The sequence below is a fragment of the Magnolia sinica genome, chromosome 4, assembly GCF_029962835.1.
Source record: "Magnolia sinica isolate HGM2019 chromosome 4, MsV1, whole genome shotgun sequence".
Taxonomy (NCBI): Eukaryota; Viridiplantae; Streptophyta; class Magnoliopsida; order Magnoliales; family Magnoliaceae; genus Magnolia; species Magnolia sinica.
The window spans coordinates 19,401,805-19,422,492 of NC_080576.1; the positions used below are offsets into that span (position 1 = coordinate 19,401,805).

The window sequence follows — 20,688 nt, forward strand, 5'->3', positions numbered from 1 at the left end:
TTACTAATTTGAGATGACCCAAAAGTACACTCAAACTAGGTTCCAAGACTTGCATTTGAGAATTTGGAAATCCTACATTCAATCCAAAGACGGTTCAATAATTCCAATTAAACTATAATTGATATTTTATTTAGGGGATATATGACTAACTCACCTCCATAAGATGATCAACTTTATTGATTGAAAGAGGTGGATTCCAATATGAGGATAAATAACTTTTCCTGCAATTAAAACATTAATAACTAATAATAACCCTAATCCGACACTTAATTTAGCTTAGAAAGCATGAAAGTAAAGAGTTAACTCACCGAGTTGATAACACAGCTCACTCAATTCGAATTTAAAGAACTCAATTTCCATTTGGCCCCTACAAAATGGATGACTCGCCAATCCCCCTTATGCTACCACTGGATCAGTTACAACCTGAAATGGTAACATCACACTGAGTAAGCGACTCAAAGACTCGATTCAGATCTAAGGGACGAGTCAACTCAGCTTGATTGGAAGAACCGACACAAAGTGGTAGCTGAAATCTGGTTTCTTGCAGATGTGGCTGAGAGAGCTGAATTTCAGTCTGGTCACCAGATAGTAATGATCGGGTTCAATCTCCCTAGATGATGGGAGGAATGCTAGACTGTGACAACTCAATGCAAGATGCGAGGCTTAGTTCCAACATATCATGAAGAAGGCTGGAAGATTACCTCTATTGAGGATGGACGAGACTCCCACCAAAGGTCTAGATCGCTGGCCGAAGAAAACACATCCAAATCCCAACTCTCCTGCCGTTCAACTCAGTAAGCGAGTTGATGCAACCTACCACAACTCGACCCGACACAACTCGGAACCGAACCAAGTTCCTCTAAAAATGGACGGAGTTGCACGCTGGTAGGAGAGACAGAGGCTGGGCCGACTAAAATCATCCCAGAACTGGCCTGACTCGGTTCGGTTCGAGCTCGACCCGGCAGCCGTGCAACCGATCAATCTCCTTCTCTTCTTCCTTCATTCTTTCCTTTCTTTTTTCTCTTTCTTCTTCTTCTCATTTCCGTCGAGTCCAACAAACTCTGGACTCGATTCAACTGAGTCCAGACGAGTCACTGACTCAGCTCGAGTCGAGCTGGTGCGGCAACACACACACACTCTCTCTCTCTCTCTGCCTTCTTCGCTGTCTTCTTCTTCTTCTTCTTCTTTCCTTCTGTTCCTAGAATCACCAGCGAAACTTGGAGCTGCTTAACCGGAATAACTCTAGACTCGGTCCCGACTCGCCCAGAACTCGGCAGATGCGGCGGGGAAGATGATTCAGCCATTAATGGCGAATCCAATCTCCCAGCTTCTTTCTTCCATCTGACTTCTGTGTCAGGTCTGGAGTTCTCCAGGGAGCTTGTAGAAGGGACGCTTCGAAGCTTCGAGTCCTAAATCCTGATGGGTTCAGCGTCGGCAGATTTCAGGGTGCTCGGTTCTCTGGATCCTTGCAAGCTAGGGAAGAGGATTTAGATGGTCTGGATCCATTGAGAAGCCACGAATGGCTATGATATATTCGGAGACCGAAAATATCTCTAACCGAAGGAGAATATCTTCTGTTTCTTTGCTGAGAAAGCCCTAAATCGAAGGGCTAGGATTGCGGAGGGAATGGAGGGCCGAGCTGGCTCGGATTGCCAGCCTGGCGGTGCAACGGAATTCGATTTTTGTTTTTGATATCGATTGCGCGCCAGAAGACGCCTTCTTAGTTCTGCACACGAATGCATACACACATGCGGATTTAGAGGCAGATGACTTTACTGGTGAGGCCTACCAACTGGACGATTTAGATTAATCAGAGGTGGACCGCACAGATGGAAGTGTCCGAGTTTAGATGAGTGGAAAGCACTCCGCGCGTAGATCACTTGCACCTGGCGTTGTGTGCACATACGTATGCATCAACGCTTAAAAACTCGAGTTCTGATCGGAATCGAGGGCCCGATTGAGATGGACGGTTTGGATCTTATAGGTGACAATGATAGTGGGCCACGCGTTAAGAGAACGGACGACGTCCGTTTAAATAGCATTCGGGCGGCAAGAAAGAAAAAGGAAAGAAGGAGATTTCCTTGTTTAGAAAATATCGGGTCAACCCAATTTTGGCCTGGTTTTCCAATTGGTGCTCCTTGGGAGCACATTAGAGCTGGGCATTGGACCGAGTCGGATCAGATTGGGTCCAACCCGACTCGGTTCAAAATTTGCAGGGCCTGACCCAAACTCGATCCGATCTGGCACCGAGTTCGGGCCATCTAACTCGAACCGATCCAAACCCCTGCTAGCTTTAACCGATCCGAGTCCGACTCGGTCAGGAAACCCGAGTCAGATCTGATTGGGCAAGGTTCGGATCGTTCATTTTTTTCAACGATGTTGAAATCATTACTCTCATTATTTTCTATGGTGCAATCTACTTGATTATCGGATATACTTAAAATTTAGTATCAACCCCTAAAATGATATGGAAAAACTGATAGACGGTGTGGATAAACCAAAAAATTCAAGATGGGCCCCACATAGTTTACTCGGTAAGAGAAAAACGTACTGCTTGTTTAAAGCTCACACCAACTTATAGCTTCCTGAAGAAGCTTCAAGTACTGCTGACAATCTGTTGTCTGTATCTAGCTAACACCAACTATATAACAGCTCTAGGTATGTGTCGTGCGAAGACGAGCACTGACGCTCCTCGAGCTTCGAGTTGTACGAACGGTTCAAAGGGAGATTAGATGATACCTGCAATCTTTCATGGTCCCATCAGGTGGGCCACACAAGTATAAAAATAGAAAGAGATAGGCGATGGCCCGCATGATGAGTTGACCATTGTCTACACGGTAGGGCCCACTAGTCTACAGCTTAGATGTGTGAAGAAGTGGAGAAACTCACGTAGAAGGCAGTGACGGTGTCGGTAGAGTTGCCGGGGACGAGCTTCAATTGCATGGTGATCTCGCCGAAGAGATAGGAATGCTTGGATTGGAAGTCGGAGCCGAAGGTTTTGTAAAGAGATAGGATTAGACGATTCCCATTGTCGAGAATCTTAGCACGGCCGTCACCCCACGTGATATCGAAGACTTGTTGGAAGTTATTTGCAGAGGCTGCCATTGATGAGGTTGATAATACCAACATTACCAGCATTACTTTGGCAGTGCAAGAGAAGGCAGAAGAAGAAGAAGAATCCATTTTCAGAAAGAGAGAGAGAGAGAGAGAGAGAGAGAGAGATTGTATTGAGGAGGTGTGGGATGTTGATGGGTAGAAGGTCTCTATAAATATGAATGTGGAGAAAGATGAATGTTGATGGGACCGACTATGATGCTTGATGCTTGGGCGAGATTTGCTCCACTCATCGGACTCCAGTGGTATTATTAGATTGCCATATTGATCATTTGGCTGGTTCATGGCTTAGGTGGGCCATTAGAGTTGGACATCGAGTCGAGTCATACCAAGTTAGGGCTGAACCGACTTGATCCAGTTTTGAAATAGGCCTAACCCGAACTTGACTCGACTCGGTACCGAGTCCAGCATGCCTAAATTGATCTAAATCCAGGTCTAGCCTGGACTATTTCAGACCGAGTTCAACCTGGTAAAAAATACCAAGTTGGTTCGAGTTGGCACCAATTCGGATTGAGAGAGAGAGAGAGAGAGAGAGAGAGAGAGAGAGAGAGAGAGAGAGAGAGAGAGGGTGGTGGTGTTAGGTGGCTGCCAGGCTTGGAAGAGGAGGGTGGGAGGGAGTAGAGAGGAGAGAGAGAAGACTGGTGATGGTGGTGGGTGGTTTCCGGGATTGGAAGAGGAGGATGAGGAAGAAAGAGAGAGTTTGGGATCAGGTCGAGGTAGAGTTGGGTGCGGCGTATAGGGTTAGAGATACTTAAAAATTAGAGTTTTTTATTATATATATACCCGAATCTAAGTCGAGACGGTTTCAGATCGAGTCGAGTATGACCGGATTGAGTTTCAGGTCGAGTTACTAGGTAACTCGAACTCAACTCGATTTGAGTTCAGATTGGGCGAAGCCTACTCGGTTCGGATTGATTCACCCATTTGGTTCAGGTCGAGTCAGGTCCAAACGAGTCGGACGAGTCGAGTTAGGAAAGTAGAGTCGTCCCATGCCTAGCTCTATGAGCCATACTATAGGATTTTTGGGTTTTATTTGAGAGTTCCGATCAACTCAACGGTCAGATCATCTCTAAATCTATTTATTAGTGATTCTTAGGATTTCTAGCCCCGCTTACATGGAAATCCTTAGTAGATTCGGTGATCTTAAGGTCCAATTGCTCTAATTGAGTGATGGATTTTTAAATTGAGTATGATGGTGTAGTGATCAGAATGCCAAATAGAATACAGTTTAGTCTTCCAAAGAAATGAAACCTGAGAACTTGTCATTCAATAGCAGGTGACCACCTAAACCTAACAACTCTCCTCTAACAAAGGTTCCAACCAAGATACCATGAAAACCATAGTGATAAATCATGATTAGGGTGCAATTCATTGCAAAACTAGATTAATTTCTAAAAATTCAACTAAATAAATTGGAAAAATCCAAATGGTAAACAAAATTCCAGGTCATTTTAAATGAGGAAGTATCCATCACGTAAATATGTCCTTATGATACATGTATCCTTATCCATCTTTCCTTGCGCCGTGCACGTGCCGCAATGCCACGAGTGATGGTAACGAAACTTCACCCCTGAAAAGTCTTCACTGCGCAGAGATATCGATTCTCGGGAACTCTTTGGTCCACGAATTTTATAGTAATATATATATATATTTTCTACAAAATGCATAATGGTGAATGGACCTGGATGGTGCATCTAATGCATTTTTTCATGGATGCGAAATATTTTAAAATCGATGATATTATCAATCTTATCATAGGCAGAGAAAAAAAAATTCCAACAGTCCAGGTTCATCGTCCACATGTGAAGAAAAAACGGTGACCAGAATTACTCTAAGTGTGTAATTTTTTTACGTTAACCATCAATTACCGGCCCAAGTAGATGGATTGTCCAGATTCACACTCAACCTTTCCACGTGTGTAGTGTGATATAGTGAGATTGATCAACCATATTTCACCATACTTGATGTATGAATGAGCTGAGCATGGGACCACTCGACTCGTTACACTTGACCCGAACCGTACGGGTGAATTGGTCCGAACTGAGTAGGCTTTGTGCAATTTGAATTCAAACTTAGTTGAAATCAAGTTACTCAATAATTTGACCGGACTCAACTCAAATTGAAACTCAATCCGGCCAAACTCAACTTAGGGCCTGTTTGGTTTTCCAATTACCCCAGTATTTGGCTGTAAAGAGGGCATTAATTATGTTTTACATGTATTAGCAATGATTGGAAAATTTTCAGTTGACTGCTCTCCCACGGTTGTTTTGTTGAAATTTGACAGTGTAATAGACAGTAATTCACTATTCCTGTGTTTGGGTAGATGGTGTAGTAATCATGTCAATCCGATTTTCCTGTTATGGTGTCCAGCACCTCAGCTCTACAAGAACTGCAAATCCGGCTATTTGATTTCTTCCAGCATCTTAGCTCTACAAGGACTGCATATCACTGTTTGATTTCTTCAGCAATTGTGACTAGAGAATCGTTGTGCACCTCTCGATAGACCGATGGACTGCGGTCATTGACCTGTGGGACCCACTATTTCTGATATCATCCACAATAAAGACCGGATGATGCTGTCCGACCACGTGGGGCCCACCTTGATGTATGTATTTTGTATCAACTCCGTCCATTGAATTGTACATAATAATTTGTCAAATTATCCAAAAACTGAATCACATTCAATTATCAGGAAGACCATTCTATACGAAATGGTCCGTCTGTATTGCAAGTCCTTTTACAGTGGGAGGGTATGCCAATGCCAGAAGGGAAGCATATTCGCTTTCGGTGGGGTTTATTTTCTATACAATCCATTGATAAGATCACGTAAGCCTGGATGAAGGAAAGAAACAAATATCAGCTTGAAACAAATCTTTTCTAACCCATTAATGGTCAATCATCACAATTTCCTACTGTATGATCCACCTGATAATTGAAACTACCTCATTTATGGGATAGTGATCCGAAAAACGTATGAACAACGTGGATGCAAAATAAATATATCAAGGTTGGCCCCACCAGCTTGGGTGAGTCCCGTGTCTCACCTAATCTAAAATCAACTCCAAAACATACCTACTTAAACATCTACAATCATAAAGCTACTTAAAACACCACTGTAGCTAAGCTCAAAAGGCCACGGTAGCTACAAATTCTATGTCCAAAAATAGAAAAGACACAGTCCTCCCTCCAGACACATGGACGCATTTTCAACATCCTAGTTCATGTCCAAAACAGTACTATTTAAGCAGGTAAAATAAAATAAAAACTAATACTACTATGTCCATATCAATCTGTCCAGTTAAGTTAGCGCCAATACATGACTTGAATGGTGAGAATGAAACCAGGCAAGCAAAGATTATCCTAATTAGTGCCACAAGTGATTGTGGTGTTTCTTCCACAGCTTCTTGTTGTTTCCCGTTGTAATCGGTGAATGGACAGAAACAGGATGGTGCTGGCGCAGTCGCTAGAGGGATCATGTAATTGGTAGCGGAACCCAATCCACTGTTCCACATAGGATTGTCCTATTCGTCCTCGTTTTCCCGTACAAGTGCATTTGTACGCTCCAAAGACTCGCAATAAGCTGTCCAGTGAAAGAAAGCATCGGACGCAGATTTGTAACCACGGAAGCGGGCCATTGAATAGCCCTCAACATGCTCCCAGCACTCTTTCCATATATAATAGATCCTAGGTCGCCGTCCATTGAAAACAGTATCTATCTTCTTACCCATCTGCACATATAACGAAATTATGCATACATCATCAAACAGATGGTTTTACTAATTGAACATGTTAATATGAAGAATTGAAATTTCTATCCAACTATAGTAGAAATCAGTTGATGTAAAGATGACATCGTCCCTGAAGGACGGAACCACATATTGAAATACCTGTGTACTTATCCTATACGTCGTGTACATATAACCATCATAGTCGACATCAAACATGCAATATTCCAGGATATTATAAGCAAGTAATGCAGGTTGAAATACATCGAATGATTAAGCATTAATTTAACATCAACATCCAAAAAAACGAGGTATGATATCATCCAAAATTACCCACATATCAACAGCTAGTAAACTACACTAGCAGCAGAAAACCAAGAAGTATTGTCCAAAAAACCAAATGGCTGACCAGCCATCTCAAACATAAACCCGACGAACACGGGGAGGGTATTGCGATCAATCAGAAGACTGATCTAGTGTAAGCAGCATCAGCACAAAGTTCAACCTCCTATGCTCAGGAAGAGAAAGAAATGGGGCAGATTGTTGTTCATTTTTTAATAGGATCCTTGTTGCGCATAGGATCTCGTGACCTGTAAGGCCTTCAATCTACTCCAGAGCAGGTATAATTTGCTCCATACATATGATGTCCTTCCCTTTGTGTATGGTTATAGCTAGTGACTTGACAGCTTCTGCAACGTCACTCATTCTTTTGCCAATGATGTCGCAAGGGCGATCCATTCTAGCCCTCTTCCTCGAATTGTTTGTGTTGCCTGTGTTCACGGAGTTGTTGTCATTGAGATTCGGACTACGATTTGCAATATGAGTACCGTCATGACTTTGAAATGACCACTGGATGTTAGGTCCACTGTCTCCTATATCGTCACTCGATAACACGAGCGTATCGTCATTCAGATCAACTGACGTTGTCGGTGTAATATCGGGATCCCGAGACCTTCTCGAACTCATAGTACTATACATATTTCTTGTCAAAGCACGCAATCCAGTAGCTCGGTCACTTCTAAATAAGTACGTGAGATCATCATACCTTCACACCACTTTCCCTCGAACATGTTGTGCATAGAGATGTGACTATTGACAACAACGAAGAAAAAATATTAATTAGTAAATAACTATCGATGAGATTTGGACAATTTGTAAGGGAAACATTGTGCTGAAGTTGTGCAAAATTTTAAATGAAATTATTAATCTCACCCATATGTAATCCTCCCAGACGTCATCTGGCATGGTTACTAGCTTTTTGTCATCATCCAATACAAACCCACAGGCGTTCAGGGCGTCCCGAACCTCAAAATACAACCTCTTCATTGTCCGAAGGCGATTACCAACATGTTTCTCCTGAACTGATATCCCTAGTGCACTCTTGACAGTTTCCACGACGTTTTATAGGTCTCCTTTTTAAATCCGTTGGCACTGTTGCGGCCATTTGCAACAATATCCATCAACATATCGATAAGACAGTCATCCATTTCATCGATCCAGTGCATTACACCACTAGGCATAACATTTTCATCAAGCAATTTTGATTTATATTTCCGTGGTGTCCTTCGTGGTGTGACACACGAGTCTTTCCCAGATTGTTTCATTGGTGTAGACTGGTTGTCCCGCCTATTCGGTGACATTTCCTCGTCACTATTAACTTCAATTAGCTACAAATAGTACAATGAACATATTTAGTCTAACATGTACAACCTTGGATGTAAGTCATGTGAATGCAATAATTTAACAAAGCTGAAATATAATACACGGATACATAAGATGGAATAAAGATTTGAGGGAGAGGATCGTCTTCTTACAAGCATCCAAAAATAAGGTTTCTAACACAGGCCTTGTAGGCAACGGAGTACAATCATGTGATGATATTATCTACTACAAAATGACAAATTACAATTCAAATATCAAACGCTACGACTCACAAGATGAGATTCATTCCACATCCTTGTTGTAATATTGTCTCAATATGTCGCTCATTCGTCCTTCTCACTTTGTGTCACATTAATCATGCATGATGATAGATTTATAATCTCCGTTACATTTGTAGATGCGAGTTCATCTTCTACCAAACCATCTCCTCCAGATAAACAGATAAAGTTGTGTAAGACACAACATGCGATGACTATTTTCACCTGTGTTAGAAGGTTGTATGGTGGAGCTGAGGATTAGAAAGCGAGCTTTCAATACTCCAAAAATTCTTTCTATAATGTTTCGTAATTGAGTATGCCAATAGTTGAATAATACTTTCTTGTTGAAAAGATTGCGGCCTGTGCGATATTCATTGAGGTGGTATCATACACCGCAATAAGGAGCCATAAATCCAGGAGAATGAGCGTAACCAGCATCAACTACATAATACTTACCTACAATTAATTACGAGGAATTATCAATCTAATTTCATGAGAAATCATATTATCAATTGGCTATCAAACAGATATACACGAAGTACCATCGGGGATAGTAAAGCGATCGATAGAATGTGTTAAAGTACTGTGTAAGACGCGTGCATCAGAGGTCAATCCCTCCAATCTGGAGAGCAAATATATAAACTTCATGTCAAATGTACATGCAGCCATTACGTTCTGAGAGAGGACCCCTTTCCTGTTACGGTATGTTGCACTTTCCAACGCCGGTACATAGGCGAGTACATGGGTCCCATCAATTGCACCAATGCAGTCCTAATTTCACCTTGAATTATCAGGAAAAAAAATATAGTATAAACTTATGACATGAGTGGACGTTGCATAATGTGATTACAATTGAGCATACCTGAAAGTACGAGCTCCAATTATGATTGGCTAGGATCTTGACTGGTGTTTCCGCACATGGAAGTTTCATGAACTCCGGATATAATCCGACAATAGCATCCACCGCTTTACTAAAATATCGATTCACTGTTTCTCCAGATCTTATAAACCGATGCCTGATGACACGGTTTCTAACATTATACCCTACTATGTGAATGAACACGACAAGTTGTTCCTCCATAGATACATGTTTCGCGTCTGGAATGAGATTTTTATCCTTGAGAAACGAGCATAGGTAAAAGAATGTGGCCTTGTTCATTCTGAGTTGTGCTACATACTCATTGTCACCCGCTCTAATTATCCTATTTATTAGCTTCCTTCTTTCAATGTCCCCAAATCTCGAGGGTGACTTAAATAAAATATTATTGCAATATTCCTCGCTTGTAATTGTTGTAGTTGCTGCGGCAAGTGTAGCTGCAAAAGCAGTCATTTCCTCTTCCGTCCATCCTTGTCCCTCCATATTTTGTTGTTTTCTTGTATAACACACCGAGTGAAACTGAGTCAGCAGCATCAACCACATCAATATTCAGCACCAGTTCCATATATCTGAATTTATAATTTCAAATGTTCTTCAAGATATACGAACTTCAATCTATGGATTAAAATTACAAATCCTATATCTATTAATCGGTCTCTATCAATTATTTCTTTTTTTTCAAACAGAACAACTTATAGAATCGATCAACACAGTAGATAGCAAGTTATGTAAATTGTTAATTAAGAAATTGATGGTAATTTTCGTAATTACCAAGTCATCCATCGAACATTACAACTAGTATATGGGTAAAGTTAAAAACCAGCAAAAATTGAATCTGGAGGCATGCATTTGTGGTAGAAACATAGCAGGATTATAGTCTCCAATTCAAATGATTTCTTACTTAGAAAACGATCAAAGTACCTTTCACAAAAAACCGAGATAAGGAAAAAACTGAATATCAGGTTAAACGCAAATCAATATCACCATTTTATAACACACCAACCTTGTTACGCATAAACGCTGGAGGCCCAACTGTTATGTGGACATTCTTGTTCGATGCACATCAGCTAATGCCCATGGAGAAATCCTGTCTATATAGTACTAATATTTTGGAATCTATGAAGTATTTAACACACATAAGCATCTGGTATATCAAATACTGTTAAGTATCTGATTAGAAAATGACCAAAGTACCTTTCACAACATACCGAGATAAGGATAAAACTGGATATCAGGTTAAACGCAAATCAATATCACCATTTATAAAACACCAAGCCTGTTAAGCATAAACACTGGAGGCCCAACTGTTATGTGGACCTTCTTGATGGATAGACAACAGCTAAATGCCCATGGAGAAACGGTTTCTATAGATCACGAATATTTTGGAATCTATTAACTGTTTAACAGACATAAGCATTTGGGTGTTCAGAACAATGTAAATTATCATTTGCAGGCTAAGGGCTTCTGCAATTACTGGGAAGCTCTGGGTGTGAATGCAACTTAGGTGGGTCGTGCCTTGCAAACACAGGTCTGATTAGACGCGTGTTTCTGGTCATCAGGTGGGCCAAGAAAAAACAGAACACCGTTCCACTGTCGGTGCTGCGCACCCGATGATAACCATCTTGAGAAATCCCACAAATGATAGGTACATTCACATCTGACCAACGGTCCCATAGGCCTATTGGACTAGCAAATAAACAAGGAAAAGAGACATGCACAACCGAAATTTGGATATTCAAGGATTGAGAATAATCCAAAGCCCTCCGATGAAACTGGATATTTACCAGCAACACATTAATAGTCAAAGAAGAAGACGAACAACAACAAGGGGCCTGTTCGACTATCAGATTGTCATCAGATGGCCCACATTTGTTTCACACAACATCAATGTCATCAGGTGGGCCACACATGCCCAACCACATGCAAGACATCACGATTGTTCTTTTTCTAGTAACCGCAATAGTTTTACCCTTATTCATTGACTATTGACATAGACGAAAGGATGATTTCTTACCTGTTCTGGAGATGTCGTAAGTTATGGGGAAGATGTCACTCGCAGACGGTAGAGAGAACCACTGTAGGAGAGAGGAAACAGGTACCGTAAATGGTAAAAAAAGTCATAAAATGGAATACTCGATTTTCAGCCGAAGAAAGGATGATTTCTTACCTGTTCTGGAGTTGTCATAGGTTATCGGGAAGATGTCACTCCCAGACGGCAAAGAGAACCTTTGATGGAGAGAGGAAACAGGTACCGTAAAGGGTAAAGAAGTCATAAAATGGAATACATGATTTTCCAATAATGTGCAAGGCATGTAAATTGCAATATCATGTAAGGCAAGAAACTTGCAGTAACATGCAAGACGGGAACATTGGAAGAACATACAAAACATGAAAACCAGAAGAAGATGAATCAAAACACAGTAAAGAACACAACAACCCTCTATAACTACCTGTTATGGTATGGTTTGGCATTGTTAGAGAGAGAGGAAGGGTAATGAGGGAAGATTCGAATTTGGGGGAGAGACAAAGGCCATTTTCAACTCATTTTTTACTCACAGAATCTATTTTCCTGTTGCAATTATGTTTTTAATGCTTGTGATCCATTTATTTTTATGTGTGTAATCCATTCAAATGGAACATTCATACATAGACTAAGGGGATCATTTAGATGCATGTAACGCCTAAAAGTGAGTTTCAGGTATAAGTTGCTTATAGATTAGTGAAATCACTTTTTTTTGTTCTCTGGATTTCAAATGCACTTAAAAGCTGTGACTTACTTGTAACCCAGTTATAGGTGAAAGTCCTGTCCAAACACCATCTGCAAGTGAGTTACATGTAGACCCAACTAATAAAACTTACAGGCATCTAGAATATCCCCAAAGGTGCATTTGAGAGCCTTGTTAGTTTAGATAGCAATAATTTCTCTAATATATTAGAAATGATAAATTTGTCTTAGCACTCATATTAAGGGACTAACTTCCCTTTCAAATTGGAATTCTATGTAATCATAATTAGGTCAATGATGTAAGACAATTAACCATCAAAGGTCTCCTTGTAGACGTACATTTGGCAATCTGATGTCCCCTAAACTAGTGATGATTGTGGTTGGCACATGAAAGAAGCCTACCCTAGGCATGGTTTCCAACCCTAGACCAAGATCTTGGGAACTAACAAAATATATCAGAAATTAATTCGAAAACAACTCAATTGATGAAAATCATCAACAGTAATGTATTCAAAATTAAGGAATTACATTACAAGGTTTGCAAGAATTTTAGGTCTTCAAAATGAATGACAAATTCAATGGGAATGAGCAGCCGAACTTTATCATGGCAGTGCATGCATCCACGTTTGAACTATTCCGTCAGGTCCAGTACTTGCGATCAGGCCCGAAGCTTCCTGATGATGTTAGTATGTGGTGATTAGTGGATTACCTGCGCCTAGACCGTATTCCCACAAAATAACGTCAAATTGATCCATGCTCGCTGCAATTTCGTCAGGCTAATGTAGGGAGAACATTATATTGCAGATTGGATTTTGGTTGGCTTGATTGAAGGTTCGAACAGGTTCTTCGATCCGCCTAATGTCCCACATTTTCACATAGCTCCTGTCGCGGTGACAAGGAGTTGAACCTATCCCAAAATCATCTTACAAGAAAAATCCCCATGTAGTATCACTCTCCAGAGTGTGGCAACTTTTAAAATCACGAAACATTTTCAAAATAAAAGCGTCGGACTTTCGAGGCACTAAGAGATCTTCCATATCAATATGGGCCTCACATCATGGATGATCCACATAAAGATCGCCCCTAATTATGAATGGCCCACATCCAAGGTGAGCCCTACACGATAGGTGGCCCGCATCGGAGCTGAGGCCCACACGATGGGCGGTGGTTATTGAAGGCACGCCTCACATTATGAACAATAACATTGATGGTGGGGCCCACGTGATGGATGACAGACATCGAGATGGCGTAATGGACAGTCCACATCAAAGGCCAATCCCGTTGATAAAATGGTCCACATCTAGGATGGGCCCCGTATGATGGACGACCCAAATCGAAGGTGGGGCCCACACGATGGACAGTCCACATCAAAGGTGGGCTCCACGTTAAAATGTGTGCTTTTTTTTTTCTCGAGATATTATCGGCAAGATCTCGATCAAAGTAAAATATTTCGAAAATAATTATTATTAATTAATTAATTAAAAAATATTTAAATTCCCGGGATATTTAAAAGCTCTTAATAACTTACTCGCTTAACAACACGGATTTTGAAAATCGTGAGGGAACCCGACTCTAACGGCTAATCCCATTCAAAAATAAACAAGGGGAGTAGTCTTCCAGGAGAGATCAACTCTTCCAACAAAGAGAGAAAGAAAAGGGGCCTCATCCAAGAGAGATCAACTGTTCCAAGAAAGAGAGAGACAAGATCATTGCCTCCGCCTCCTCCAAGAGAGATAACCGTTCCAAGAAAGAGAGAGACAAGATCACTGCCTCCGCCTCCCCCAAGAGAGATCAACTGTTACAAGAAAGAGACAAACCACATTAGCCATAAAATTATTGGCTATATATATTTTTAAAAAAATATTAAAAAACTAATCAAGATCATTTCGATAATTCTCTCCCTCAAGAATCACCAGTCATAGGAATTCATCCTAAAATTAAAATTTATTATGAGTTTTGACATAAGAATTTTGAACATAAATTATTCATATTTATAAACGTATAACATAAATAGTAGGTTTCTACGCGTACTATTTTTTAGTTCACTCCAACATCTTAGTTTGCTTAAAGAGAACAACTTGATTAACAATATCTAAATGCATTTATATTAATATTATAATATTAAAAAAAGTAAATCATCTAAATTTGAATTAAAAAATTGAAATAAATAGTAAATGAATTACTCGTATGGTTATATAGCTATTATATCACACAAACTTCATGAATTAGGTTAGTGAGCAAATTTCATGAATTAGGTTAGTCATGCTTTTTACCATATAATCACATTCAATCAATATGATACACTAGCCAACATGTCTGATCAATGAACCTATAATGTCATTCAACCATTACTAGCCATCATGTCTGATCAATGAGTCTATCATGGTTATTCAACCATTACTGCACGTAGTTATATGACTAGTGACTGGATAGTGTAGAGTTGCATTAACTAGATATATTCATCTTACGTTGAACAATGTGGGCTGGGCCACCGGGCTTGGGCAGATCCTAACCCTGCCAGTTGACAGTTGCGGCTGCATTCACATCTTTTATCTGAAACCGTCCATCAGGTCCAGTCTACCCTTATTACGCTACTGTTCAAAAATCATAGCAATAGGAAGGTCCTGAAAATGAACGGAGTAGATTAAAAAAAAAACCTGAATGCAGTGTAGACGAGTTCTGATCACTGTACTTATGGGGTGAATGTTTATCCAAATTAACAAGGGTTGGTTATAGGGATGTCAATGGGCTAAGTTAGGGCCAAGCCGAGTTCTGTCCAAGCTCATCCTACATGTTCTACTTATGCTCAAACCTAGCCCTAGCCTGTGACAGGCCAAAATAGTCTAAGCTCAAAAATTGTTATGGAGAGAGAGATGAGAGGGATGGGGTTTCTTACCCACCAAATGATGGGGCTGCGGTGACGGGTTATCATACATGATCCAAACCTGAGCTGATTAAAAACGGGCTTAAATTTTAAGCTAAAGCCTAGCCAGCCCGGCCTATTGGCAACCCTAGTTGGTTAGGCCATCTCTTGGAAGTGACACACCTCCATGGCTCCCAATTGCAATGAAGAGTGAGCAAGGGTTTTGGAGTGATTCTGGATGAGTGCTGATAAAGAAGTCAAGCTAGGACAATACAACGTGTTTTATCACATAAAATGTAGGAACATATTCAGGTAAAAGTATAGAGCTAATGAATATAACGAAACCAAAGAAAATCAACATAACTAATTGCATATAAGAGACAAAGTAGAGAATTAAAAGGCGCAGTTTAATTTAGAATAATTTGAACTCTTTTATGACTCACCTGCTAATTAAGCGTGACACGCCTCAATGGCTTCCAATTGCAATAAAAAGCGTGTTAGCATTTGTGGAGCATGATCATCAAATCAAAGGTATATTGTTCATCCAACCACCATTTTCGTGGGTTGAGCTCTGCGTTGAGCTCGCTGGGGGTCATTGGAGCAGCGGAAATTTCGTAATTTCATGTAGAGTTTTATGCAAACCCCATTTCATATTTTATCATGAGAGAGAGAGAGAGAGAGAGAGTCATTATATTGAGAGCTACTTTTTCTTTTTCTTTTTTGCCTTTGAGCATTGAGAGCTACTTTTTCTTTTTCTTTTTTGCCTTTGAGCATAGTAAATCAATATGAATTGGTCGATTTACCGAAAGGGAACAATGTATATTTATATTATGGTTTGTATATTTTTTCTCTTCCTTTAATCAATATTGCTCTGTGTGGTTGAGAATGGATCTTTTCTCCAAACAAAATGGGCAAGGGTTCTTGCACAATAGAAAAGCCAAGCCAAGACAATATCATTTGCCTTGAACAGTAGAAATGTATAAAGGTAAGAGTATGGAGTTAGTGGACATAATGAAATGAAAGAAAGTCAATAATGGAGAATTCGAGGTGGCAGTTCAATTTAGAATGGTTTTGAACTCTTTTTTGACTCATATGCTAATGAGGTGGGACACACCTCAAAGTCTCCCAATTGCAATGAAAAGTGGGCAGGGATCCCTTTCCATTTTGGACGAGTGCTGATAAAGAGGCCAATACAGAACAATACAATTCACATGGAGTTAGTAGATATAATGAAATGTAAGAGGATCAACATAACTTGCATGTAAGAGACTAAGTGGATAATTATAACAGGTAGTTTAATTTAGAACAGTTTGAACACTTTAGTGACTCACCTGGATGAAGGGAAGATGCATGAATCAGACTGATCAGAAATTCAGGCAGGCCACAGTGTGATTTTGGAGATTTTAAGGGCGCACAGTTTGATATTCTTCCCATTAATGTGGCCCATATGATTTTCTTATCATTCTAATCTTTTTTATGTACAATGAGCATGAGGTTTACCACCTGATCAACGGATCATATTTCAATATATGAAATGGTGGCCCCACCAAAATTCAGTGTTTTAGATGATTCTGGTCTAACAATGGGAAATTCAACAAACAAATCCCAAATGATTGAAGGTTGAATCAATCAATTAACTTGACTGGTGAGCCACAAACAGGGGAAAAGGGCAAACACCCACCACAAAACTATTCCAATTGGGAACTACTCTAGGCAAGTATATTCCATCTAGCACATTTATAAAGGGCTCCCCATAAGGATGAAGAAACACCCCCTTATGATTATGCCCATCTGAAACTAAGGTGATCCTAATGTTGGCAAATGACATAAGCGATCATGTGCACGATCCAAGGATGAAGAAACAACCCTTATGACTAGGCCCATCCGAAGCTGAGGTGAACCCAATGTTGTCAAATGGTATAAGCAAAAAAAAAAAATATTTTCTTCAATTCTTATATATAACCATAATCGTCAATATCACAACCCTTCCAAATAATTTTTTAAATAAAAAAAATTTTTAAAATCAAGAAATATGTGTGTGTGTGTGTGTGTGTGTGAGAGAGAGAGAGAAATGCTCACACATAGGGGTGTACACGAACCGAGCTAGCTCGGTTAGCTCACTCGACTCGACTCGAAAAAGCTCGATTCAACTCGGTTCGAAGCCGAGTTCGAGCCGAGTCGAGCTGATTTTTTATGCTCGAAAATGAGTTCAAGCTGAGTTCGAGCAGGCCCCAGCTTGACTCGACTCAGAATTAATCCACCTCGAATCCAGCTCAAATCGAACTCGGATCGAACCAGTTCGGTGACTCGGTTACTTTGCCATTGATGTTGCTCACCAACTGTTTGATAAAATGACTCAGTGAAATGTCGATGGTGGCAAGGAAGGTATGTACATGAAACAAATACTCTTTTTCTCTTTGTTTTTCTTGGTTTTTATGTTGCTTAGAAGGTGTTTGATAAAATACCCCATTTAAATATCATTGGATTTGACCCATACCAAAGGGTACAACACTCTTTCTCTTGTATAGCACAAGAAAGTGAAGTAGCAGGAGCTATGAAACGTATGAGAGAACTAAATTTTCATCTGGCAAACTAAACAGAATGATAGGTAGAAATTTATTCCACAACACTATCTCCACCTAATGAGTTACTTATATCGCTTGAGATTTGGGCAGAAAAAGAGCAAGTAAACAGGTCCCCAGCTAATGAGTTTCCATTCTGGGCAACCCTACACATAAAGCACAATGGCTATTCTGTAAAGAGAAAACAAGATTAGTATGTATATCCAAAACTAGCCCTATAGCAAAATAAAGAATGCCATGAGATGATGAAAACAACAATAAAAGAGTCTGCGTGATATATCCTTTGCTTTCCACCCATGTGCAGCAACCCATCTACCACATGCAACATAAATGCGCTAATCAATACCGTCCTCACAATAGACCAAACCGTGGATGGAGCATCATAAGAGACCATAGTCAGTAGGCAATCTTAACAATCACATTTCACCCATTCTTAAACATTCGTTCAAATTGGAATGATCATATGAAACACACATTTGTCTAGATTTGAATGCTCCCTCCACAAAATATCTAAAAATTCAGACCAGAGGATGATAAAAAAGCAATGTATAATTGCTAGATCCAACAATAAAACCCACATAACACTACACCAAAATCCCTATTTAGGAATGGTTGAAAACCATGTTTGGAGCCATCTAGATCCTTGAACCATGGACCTACCTTGTACAAACTGACAATCAAAAGACAAGTATGGACTCAAATATACAGTATGAATCGATTCATCCTACAACGAATATCATCATACAGAAAAGTTATGCCCCAAAACTGAAGAACTAAAAATATAGAAAAAGATAAGGATGAGATGTCATAAAAGAAAGACAGAGAGAGAGAGAGCACATGCTCATCTTCTCAATTATAAACTCTGAAAAACTAAGCAAAATCTGCATTATCTAAAAATCAAATAAACATCCAACAATTCATGGGCTGAAGTAAATGCTTCCCCATACTTTTGTTCAAATATTAATCTTTCCCGCCCTTTCTTTAGATCCATAGGTGCCTCAAACCTGTTGGACAGTCATGCCCTGAACAAAATCAGCAATACATAGCCTCCAAAACAGATAGTATTCAATTATCAACTTTCTTTCAGAAAGTTTTAAATCTCAAGTTTGTAACACTGGAGTAAAATGCGAAATATTGCAAGGACAGTTATCTTCAAATTACCCCACATTATGATCCCAACCATTGAATGAGTGGGCCTTTCTAAAACTTGTTGCCCAACTATTTTTGGGCACTCCGAAACATCCAATCAGTAAGATATTACAATGTGTGACCCATAGATTGGTAGATTTGGAAAAGTCAAACAAATGCACCAAATGGACAGAAAAGATAGCTTATGTGTTTTATTTCATGTTGGGAAAACACTACTTTTGCAATTGGTGCAATATTTGAATGTGTCCCATCAATTAGTTGATCTGGAACAGATGAAGGGTGCAACAGTCAGACAGTAATGATTCCATACCATATGGAAATTCAATAATTACATAAAAAAAGTTTGGACTGGTTTTTAGGAAGGAAAGCTATCCAAGTCAGATTCTTTGTATTGACAATACAACTTAATAGTGATAATGTTTCATCCTGATATGACTTGTATTATTGATTTGTTCAAGTTGGCATTCGAAACCTATCTCTACACAGGTTCTTGTCAAATAAAACTTCCAGTGCATAATTCATCATTAGATCCATAAATCCAGAATAGAAAAAGGGAAGGGATCATGATTTATATATTAACAAAGAGATCAAACTGCAATTTCACAAACGGAACTAGATTCTATTGAATTGCCAAGCATTTCCTCAGTTCATGAGAACTAGAAAGTGATTTCACTTAGTTCCTTGGGATCGCATGTCTCCCATGTATTTCAAACAACTCCAGTTTCATTTCCGTCAAGTGGGAGATGTTGTTTAGAACTCGTAGCCTAAAAGTCAAGTTATTGCGTACCATAATACCATAATAGAATCTGTCTACGAAACAGATGGAGGTTGGTAAAAATTATTTTAGCCAAGCTTTCTACTAAGAGGCAACAATGATTAGATCTTCTTGTGCAAAAAATAGGTTGATATTTTATATATATATATATATATATATATATATATATATATATATATATATATATAGGCATCCATTTGTTTTGAAAACAAGTACATTGGAGGTTGGAGACAACTCTACTTTTATAAGAGAAGTTTTATAGAACATGGCTCACTTAATGGAAAGTTCTGTTCTCGCACCATATGTTATATTGGTACATGCGGCTGTATGTAGTTGCAGAAGGCTCTACCCATGTGTGGGCTTAGCAAACTTCACCTAGAAAATATGCCCAGGTCCAAGAATCAGGTTGGTGTCAAACTAGGTGAGCTAAATGTATGTTAAAGAAATGGACAGTCAACATTTAATCTATATATATGGCTTATCAAATGATAAGAGCTAGACTGACCTGAATTTTGGGTAGGGAAGGCAGGATTGTGACCTGCACCTGCACCTGTTGGGCAGCTTTGATCATGGACCTATGTAAACTCCCCGGTGAAGCATTGTGGACCTCCTCCTGAGCCTACACTCTAAATAACTGTTTCACTTTGAATGAGCATATTACATCCAAACATAGATAAAGTATTAATACATCTCAAGCATTACAGAAACAACTTATTGTATTGAAGTACTGAACATTAGTAGCCAAAAAAAAAACACCCACAAAGTATGCACATTGTCATACTACAGTTTGAAAAGATCATCCAAACATCCCACACCATTAATACATGATGAAGCCAATAGAGATAACATAAAAGAGATATAAATTTTTATTCACAGCCATCCTCTACATCCCATCCAATCGCCTCCCGTATGCCACTTAGCTTCTGTAAAAGCAAGAGCCCATATACCAAAAAAATAAT

The 20,688-nt window shown here is 39.6% G+C and overlaps 1 long non-coding RNA gene across 1 annotated transcript; it reads right to left on the bottom strand.

The window, feature by feature from the left end:
- Positions 1-17,692: 17,692 nt before the first annotated feature.
- On the bottom strand, positions 17,693-20,474 carry LOC131242677 (uncharacterized). Its single transcript, XR_009169684.1, has 3 exons — positions 20,235-20,474; positions 20,029-20,104; positions 17,693-18,809 (listed from the first exon to the last, which is right to left on the bottom strand). It is a non-coding gene; the product is annotated as an uncharacterized LOC131242677 (long non-coding RNA).
- Between the last annotated feature and the right edge of the window lie 214 nt (positions 20,475-20,688).